The 8,426-nt window shown below is 47.7% G+C and overlaps 1 long non-coding RNA gene across 1 annotated transcript in view; it reads left to right on the top strand.

Annotated features, from left to right (window-relative positions):
• The first annotated feature begins 2,504 nt into the window (after window positions 1–2,504).
• Window positions 2,505–8,426, top strand: part of LOC308061327 — a 33,838-nt gene continuing 27,916 nt past the window's right edge. The window contains exon 1 of the long non-coding RNA XR_013927170.1: window positions 2,505–8,426. This exon is cut by the window's right edge and continues 25,458 nt beyond it. This is a non-coding gene — a long non-coding RNA (uncharacterized lncRNA).

Below are 8,426 nucleotides of genomic sequence, written 5' to 3'. Positions count from 1 at the left end.
ATGACATCATATCCCACCCTATTCCCATCGCCACCCTGCCTTTTCCTTCCCTCTTTCTCATCATTTCTCTACACTTGAAACTTCATGCGGCAGAAGAACTGGGGACACCTTGGTGCTATGTTATGTAACCTCATAAGGCTATATCTGTTAGAAATAGACTTCCCAGCCTTCTTTAGCCAGGAGTTTGGTCTTCTTTGGCCATTCAGAGAAAGAGAAAAAACCGTGAATAACATTTCCTGTCTCCAACCTTTCCCCAGTGAGTTTGATCATCCCAGGATGGTTTTGCCAAGTTGGTGGGAGCAGCTTGGTGTTGCCTTTTCTTGGAAAGGTTTGTAGGGTATTCCTTGGAAAGGAATGGGTAAAGGTTCTAGCAAACTTAAAAAGCAAGGCCTGAGTCTCACAAGCAGAAGACATAAAGTTGGCAAGGAATGATCCCGCTGTGTGCAGCAGCACTGAAAGTTTTTCCTGATGGCTCATCATGGCAATATAAATTGTGGCTGAGGTTATAGAGGTGCAGGTTGTCACTGTGGAGAATACAGGTAAGTACAAGTGCCCTGAAGAGGCCCTATACTGTGGCTGCCAGTGAATGAACTGTTCCCTCCAGGTCCTCCAGCTGCCACCCAGTGTCACCTCCAGCTTATGAAGACCAAGCATTACCAGTCCTGGAGCCCAGCCATCCTCAGACCATGGAACCGAACCTCAGGGAGCACCCCTTTCTTGGGAGCCGATGAGTGCTTACCCAGTGCTGTCGACAAAGTCATTTCCCCATGGCTCTTCTTCCACGAGTTCAATGCAACTCATGGCTTCTGGTGTCAAAGTCCACCGTTCTGGTGGTATTGGCAGTGTGTGAGGGAGACCATGGGGAGCTGGGTTTGCCTGCACAGCACAGTGGGGAAGCCTGAACCTGCCCACCCTAAGAGACATGCTAGCAGAGCTCCTTGGTGTACCACACATGGGTTAGAAAAAATCATGGCAAAATCCAGAGAGACCAATATATCCATAAATACTTTCTGAATACCTTGCCAGGGTTGTGTGAGAAAGACAGGAAGGCATGAACAACAGCCTTTCTTGGGAGAACACCAAAAGATCTTTTGTATGTGACTTGAACCCTTCCTGCACTTTTTGAGACACTCAGATACCCCAAGTTTACTCCCTATTTTCCTTTTTTTTTCCCTGCAAAGTGCATTTTTCACATGGTATCAAGTTCTGTGGGACTCTGAGATCAATGTGGAAAAATTCAGGACCATCCTAACCACTATCACCAACTCCGGCCATGGGCAGGGGTATGGCAGACCACTAGGTACCATGTAGCTCACTTAGATACCCTCCATGGCTGGGTCTGCACCAAGAGACGGGCCTGAAGGATGGGTTTGAGCCAACCTCACCATGTGCATGTGTGCAGCTGGCTGTGCTCAGACCCATGTGTCCAAATCACATAGATGGGTTGCAGGGTGATAGGGACTTCAGCTGTTCTTGGTGCAGTCCGGTATTTCAAGAAGGTGGCTGAAGAGCTGCTGTGGATTTGCAAAAGGGTTTGGAGTTGCCAGTAAACAGATCCTCATCCCTTCCTTCCCCAAAGTCCTTCCGTTAGAGCTTTGTTAGGAGAAAAGGACTTTTGCTAGACCTCTACAATAAAATACCTTTACCCCACCTTTCACTTTAGCCCATAGAAATGTCCCTGTAGCCTCCAAAACAGCTGAACAGAACCAGATCTCCTCTTCTCCTGTGTTTTTCTTCTCCTGAGTGCCTCCTGGTTTAGCTTATGGCTGTACAGTGCCAGAATCAGGCCCTGTATAGGTAATTTTTGTGCCCTGTTTAATTTCGCCGTCTGGATCTTTGTCCCCTGGGTCAAGGGATTTTAAGTGTTAACATAAAGAAGCTCTGGCTAAGCTGTCTGATTTATCCATCTCCTAACCTTGACTTTATTTCATGGTCACGATTCTAACTGCTAATGTTACGTTACTAGTTTAACTGTTTGATTTATCCACGCTCACCTCACACATTACTTCATGGTACGGGTTTTAAATGTTAATTTTAATAATAAAAGTTTTACGCCCCTGGTGCTTTCTGTGTGTGGTGTGCTAACACAGGGACATTATTTCATAGGACGAGGGTTTTAAAAGCTAATGTCATAATGCTAGTTTAATTGTCGGATTTATTCATGGTAAGGCTGCTTCTGGAGGCACACATGGGTAGGAGGAAATCGGTGGCCAGTGGCAATGTCTCATCTGGTGTTTGATGCGGAGAGCAGGTTCTTGCATTTGGTTTGAGATGGAGAAGTGCTGTTTTTACTACGGAGGTGCCCAAGGCTTCAAAGAGCAACATGATGTATCTAATGCAAGGGTGACCTTATGCAGGAAGATGTCACACTGCAGCCCTGCCCGTGTAGGTCCAGCTCTCCCTGTCTCTCTCTGCACCACTCCCCACCTCTCCCAGGGGTGGATGGCTCCAGGGACCTGGCTAACCCCCCACAGGTGTCACCCAAGCTTGCAAAGTGCAAAGTAAAAAGCATATATGGATGCGAGGGGAAGCACATGGAAGTGCAGAGTAGCACTTGCTCGCTGCATGTGTGCGAGTGCAGTACCGGGGTGGCTGACCCTGTGGACACATATGAGCAAGGACAAGGCAGGAGGGCATGGAAAGGGTCCTTCAGGGACAGCAGATGCTGTGTGGCTGAGCTGGGGTGGGGACATGGGTGAGCAGCTTGCCCTGCAGGAGATATTGCAAAAATCTTGGTACGTGGAGGGTCTTTTCCAGGTCTGCCAGCATTAGGTTTAGAGGATGGAGGCAAGGTTTGGTCTTCATGGCCAGGGCCATGGCAAAGGAGGAACCAGCACAGGCAGGCAGTACCTGGCAGGATCTGGTTTCCCTGCGGCATGGGTGGGACTAGTGGAACATTTGTTCCTGGATATTCTGCACCACCCAAATGTCAGAAAGGAAACCAGAGTGCAGCAGGCCAAGTAGAAAGTCCACATCTGATGGCTATCAAGCTGCATAACACTATCCATCCATCTGGACTCACAGCCCTGCTGAAGAATGGTCCAGATAAGCTGGTGAGGGACAAAGGTGGGGTTCAAGGTATGGCTGAGGCAAAGCATGGAGTTTCTGGACTAGGGGCTAGGGCCAGCACTGGAGGTATTGGCTGGTGGCACCAAGGCACATTCACCTATGATGGCTTGACCCAATGGTCTTCTCCTGAATTGCTGCTGAGGATGATCGGATTGCTCTGACAGGAACTGGAGAATTGCTGATGCAGAGAACAAGGGTCCTAAACCTGCACTGCCAGAAAAAAAACATCTTGATGTGTCAGAGGGACAGACCCAGTGACAAGGAGAACTTCTGCCTCACCAGTTTCACCCAGGCTGTAGACCAGACTGAGGATGACCTTTCTCTGGCACCAAATCAGCCAATACTATTTTTTTCTTCCATCAAAGAGAACCCAGACTTGGTGTCTGTCCTGTGAAGATGAATGGTTGCTGTTAGCAGCTGTTTGCTGTGATGCTTGCGTTTAGGAATCCAACTCACCCTGTCACTATGACCCTCAGTGGAGGGCGAAGGGGTGTGTGCACCATCACAAGGGGTCAAGCATGGTTGTCCACTGTCTGCCTATTCATAGGCTTCAGAGGGCAACAGCGCTGAGCTGTCTGGATGTGACCTGGGCTTGTCACTCGCTATGAAGAACTCACCTGGCCTATTTTATTTGGTTCTGTAGGTACAGAAAGTGCAAGTGTGTATGTCACAGGGGTGTGAGTACCAGGGCGTGTGTCCATGGGAATGCAGGTGTCTGAGCACCTGCAGATGTGACAATAGTTTTAAGACACCACAGAAAAGTGTTGCACCCATTTCCCTGACGGCACAGCTGGACCATATGGCTAAGACATCCACCTGGGCAGCAAGATATGCATGAAAACAACTTTTGCCTTCCTGTGACCTCTGCTTATTTGCTGTCAACATCAGAAATAGGCAGTTTTGCTTTGAATTATCTTTCTCTTTTTCTTTCTTTTGCCTTGGATTAAGAAATCCTCCCATTACCAAAGCTACTTAACGTGGAAGGGAAAGTAAGTGAAAATTCAATTGAACAAACAGAGTGGGCACTTCTTTCTTGCTATCTGTCATAAAGAGCAGCCTGCCGAGGCAAAAAGGATGAACCAAATGAACAGTAGTAAATGTTCAATTGAATAAATACCAATAACACTTATTTCCATCCTTCTTTTTGGCTAATCTGGCTTTTGGTGCAAAGATAGTGAAAATTCAATTGAATTTTAATAACAATGGGCCCCATTACCAAAAATACAACCAAAAGGCAAGAAAGAGACCCTGACTTAAAATCAATGGCAGAAAAGATAGGCGACATCATCAAAATTATATTAACCTTAATAGTCAATCAATTAATGAAATCTCTCAGTTATTAAAAAAATAAAAGTCCTGGGAGGTTTTTTATTCTTTCCTGATGAAGTTTTCCAGCAGGATCTGAAAGCTTTTTGTCCCACCCTTGCAAGCAGCTCTCCCCCAACTCCCACCTTCACTGCCCACCATTAGGGGCCGTTTATCGAAGTGACAGTTGCCTTTATATTGAAAGGATGGGGAATAACAGTGAGGTGGTGGCAGAGTGCTGAGGCCACTGGAAATGAAATGTTGCATAGATATGAATTTTGATAGCTAGTCAATACCCTCTGTCCGTTTCAATTAAAAAAGAGCAGCATACACTGAGGGCAGATGGGCAACATTTCAGAGCCCATAAAATCAAACAGGGGGATAGAGGAGAGGTCCAGCTGGACTTCAGTCTCCCCTCCCTCTCTTTCATCCAGCTCTTACTGAATGTATTTTACGGGGATGGTTTCTCTTAACACTTTGCTTGCTGGTCCATTCCTCCTCTATCTGGGATGCTCCTCTACACTGATAACCTGTTGCATGAGGGTTTCCGGCTAGTGGCGTGCAACTGGACCTCCCACCCATCTCTGAGCCCTCCAGCCTGACACCAACATGTCCATGTGGGGACAATCAATGCGGCTACCTTGGTTGTCATATTGTACTCATCCGAGCACTGAGCCAAGTCACCTCTTTGCCAGGAACTGGTTTAGACTCATAGAATCATTTAGTTGGAAAAAAACCTTAAGACCATCTAGTCCAACTATAAACCTAACTACCAAGTCCACCACTAAACCATGTCCCTAAGTGCCACGTCTACACATCTTTCAAATACCTCCTGGGATGCTGACTCCACCACTTCCCTGGGAAGCCTCTTCGAATGCTTGATAACCTTTGGGGGGAATACATTTTTCCTCATATTCAATCTAAACCTCCCCCAGTGCAACTTGAAGCTGTTTCCTCTTGTCCCATTGCTTGCTACTTGGGAAAACATACCAACACCCACCTTGCTATAATCTCCTTTTAGGTAGTTGTAGGGAACAATAAGGTCTCCCCTCAGCCTCCTTTTCTGCAGGCTGAACAACCCCAGTTACCTCAGCTGCCTCGCGTAAGGGCTGTGCTCTAGACCCTTCACCGGCTCCATTGCCCATCTCTGGACATGCTTCAGCACCTCCATGTCTTTCTTGTAGTGAGGGGCCCAAACTGAACACAGGATTCCAGGTGCAACCTCACCAGTGCCGAGTACAGGGTGACAATAATTTCCCTGGTCCTGCTGGCCACACGATTTCTTTACAAGCCAGGATGCTGTTGGCCTTCTTGGCCACCTGGGCACACTGCTGGCTCATGTTCAGCCTGCTGTTGACCAGCATGCCCATGTCCTTTCCCACCGGGCAGCTTTCCAGCTACTCTTCCCCAAGCCCATAGTGTTGCATGGGTTTGTTGTGACCCAAGTGCAGGACCTGGCACTGAGCCTTGTTGTACCTCATGCTATTGGCCCCAGCCCACCACTCCAGCCTGTCCAGATTCCTCTGCAAAGCCTTCCTACCCTCAAGCAGATCAACACTCCTGCCAGCTTAGTGTTGTCTGCAAACTTACTGAGAGTGCACCAAGGCTTGCCCCTTGGATATCCTCTCTCCATGGTGCATTGCACCACTTCAGCTCATTGCACTCACACCTGGAAGCACTACCTCTTTGCCCCAGCCTGAGCCTGCATCAAAGGGCTGACTGAAACCAAGGTGAAGGCTTCTTCATCCTGCCCTGCTGATTCATAGCAAAGGATTTAACCCTTGGTTATCTCACTTTTCAAGCTGTCAGGGAAACGCCAGAGGTCATCTGACCGTGAGGGATGCCACCTTCTCCCTCACAGCCTTCTGTACCCACCCTCTCCTTGGGCTGCTCCTCACCTCCTCCTCCCCCAGGAGAAACCCTATCTCCCCTCCTCAGTGTCACCTGAAAGCGGGGATCTGCTTTCAGCCCCATCCCACCACGCCGCTCTGTTACCGACAGCGGCGCGTACTAAGTGGCTCTGTCGCCCTGCCGAAATCCTCAGCAGTATTGCTGGCTCCAGCAATCTGTGCCTGGGAACTGTGGAGATGCACCCAGATAACCATTGAAGAGGGTTAACCCTTTGGGGTCCTCTGCATTAGACCCTGTTCCCTGAACAAGGGAGCAGGGTATCTAGTGGGTAGATGTGAATAAGTTGGAGAGATGATTGAAAGAAGTAAGGAAATACCCCATGGATCAGAATATTCCAGCCTGAGAGTCACAAAGGAGAGGGGAGGGCACCGCGAAACCAAGGATGGAGACAGGAGAGGTTTTCATGGTGTGAAAAAGACAACAAGAAAATGCAATTTAACTCTGGAATAAGACACTCAGGGTAGGGAGGTGAAGGGATTGTGTCTCATCTGGCACAAAAGGGCAATGACTTTATCCCCAGCTGTTTGAAGAAAGACTCTGTGAAGCTGTGAAATGCCTTTTTCATGGATTCCTGAGGATTTCTTCTTTCTTTAGACTAGAACAAGCATTGCATGGCTTTGTCTAAGGGCTCCAGTTAACCCAGTGTTGCAAGTGTTGGGAATCCCAAAGCAGGATATGAACCTGTCTTCTTGCAGATGGGGCAGGAACCTTGGTCAGAATCCACAGCAAAAGGTGATACAAATTGGACAAATTAGTCTTTAGGAAGTCACAAAACAACTCACCTAGATGGCTGCAAGGAAGTTCCCTTTGATTAATGTGTCTGTACCACCCCTTCCATGCTGTGCACGTGGTCACTGACACCCAGGTCCACCAGCCTTTCTAACCCTATTTCCTCACCTCAAGGAACAAACCAGGAGATCTTGTGTACATGTCTGGTCTGTCTCTCTACCCATGAGATGACATGATTAGGCCAAGGGTTTTAATTCAGCTGTATGGAGCTCAATCTCCATATCCACGCAATCATGGGGAAAGAGTAAAGAGCTTGTCACTCACAACTTGTAAGTGAAAAACTGTACAGCTGTCAAGATGTATCAAAGACCCTTCTTGCTGTCATATCAACTGCTCAGAGTATTTTCAATGGCTTCCAGGCTTGGCAGTCCAAACTCAGCCAAGACCTCCCTCAGTATTCAGATTAACATATACTGAATGTTGCTTGGTGTTCATTGCAGCCATCAAAATATGGTATATGAGTGTTGTAGTCCCTGAGAGGGCAGTTTTGTAGTGAGTGGGGTGCAGAGCAACTGGTTTTGGTGGAAATTTTCATTATGGTTTAAAGCTGTAACACAACACTTCCAGCTCGAGTGAGAAAATTAAGAGATAGCTCGAGAGGGTGATGCTGCCAGCAGCCAGCATGGCTAGAAGTGTCTAGAAGTGCTTGTAATTCATGTCCAGATGATCTGAAGTATCCCAAAAAGTCACATCCAGGCTTATCTGCTAAACCTGGGCTCCTGGACTTTCTCCTATCCATTTGAGGGATGTGCTGGCTTCCAGCAGCTAGGTTTCCAGTTGGACAACAGGGTGAAGCCAGGGTGCAAAGTAGAGGTGGGCTAACACATGCTAGGGCTCACCCTAAATCAAAGATGGGACAAGGCAATGGGTGTGTGACCAGGCTTGGGAGCTTGAAGCATTCCCACATCCCACAGATTAGAAATATCTGAGGATCCCAGATGCCATCTGGAAGGTGAAAAGCAACCCCAAAGCGAAGTATAGACATTTGCAGTCCCACCGAGCAGAGCATGTAGACTTTGCGTGGAGGACTTAGGAGCTGAGGCCTCCTGTTTTGTTCATGGATTGCATTGAAAGGACTGCACTGAAAAGAAGGGTTGTTGTGGATATTTCTAGACATTTCTACCCAGAGTGTGATGGAGGTGTGGGGTGAGAAATCTCAGGCTTAACTAGATGACTGCAGTGCTCATTCTGCAGCCTTTCACAAACCAAATATTCCAAGGGTAGGAAGGAAACCAGTTCTGCAAAGATGTGCCTTCGCTTTTGGCCTGGAAATGAGGAAAAGCATTAACTCTAATATGCTAGAGGTTGGGAGTGGGCAGAAGGAATTTTGTTAAGTAGTTAATGGACACAGA

The sequence above is a fragment of the Falco punctatus genome, assembly GCF_963210335.1.
Source record: "Falco punctatus genome assembly, chromosome: 3".
Classification (NCBI taxonomy): Eukaryota; Metazoa; Chordata; class Aves; order Falconiformes; family Falconidae; genus Falco; species Falco punctatus.
Note: the sequence above shows the minus strand (reverse complement) of the source record. Positions and strands in the feature narration are given on the sequence as shown.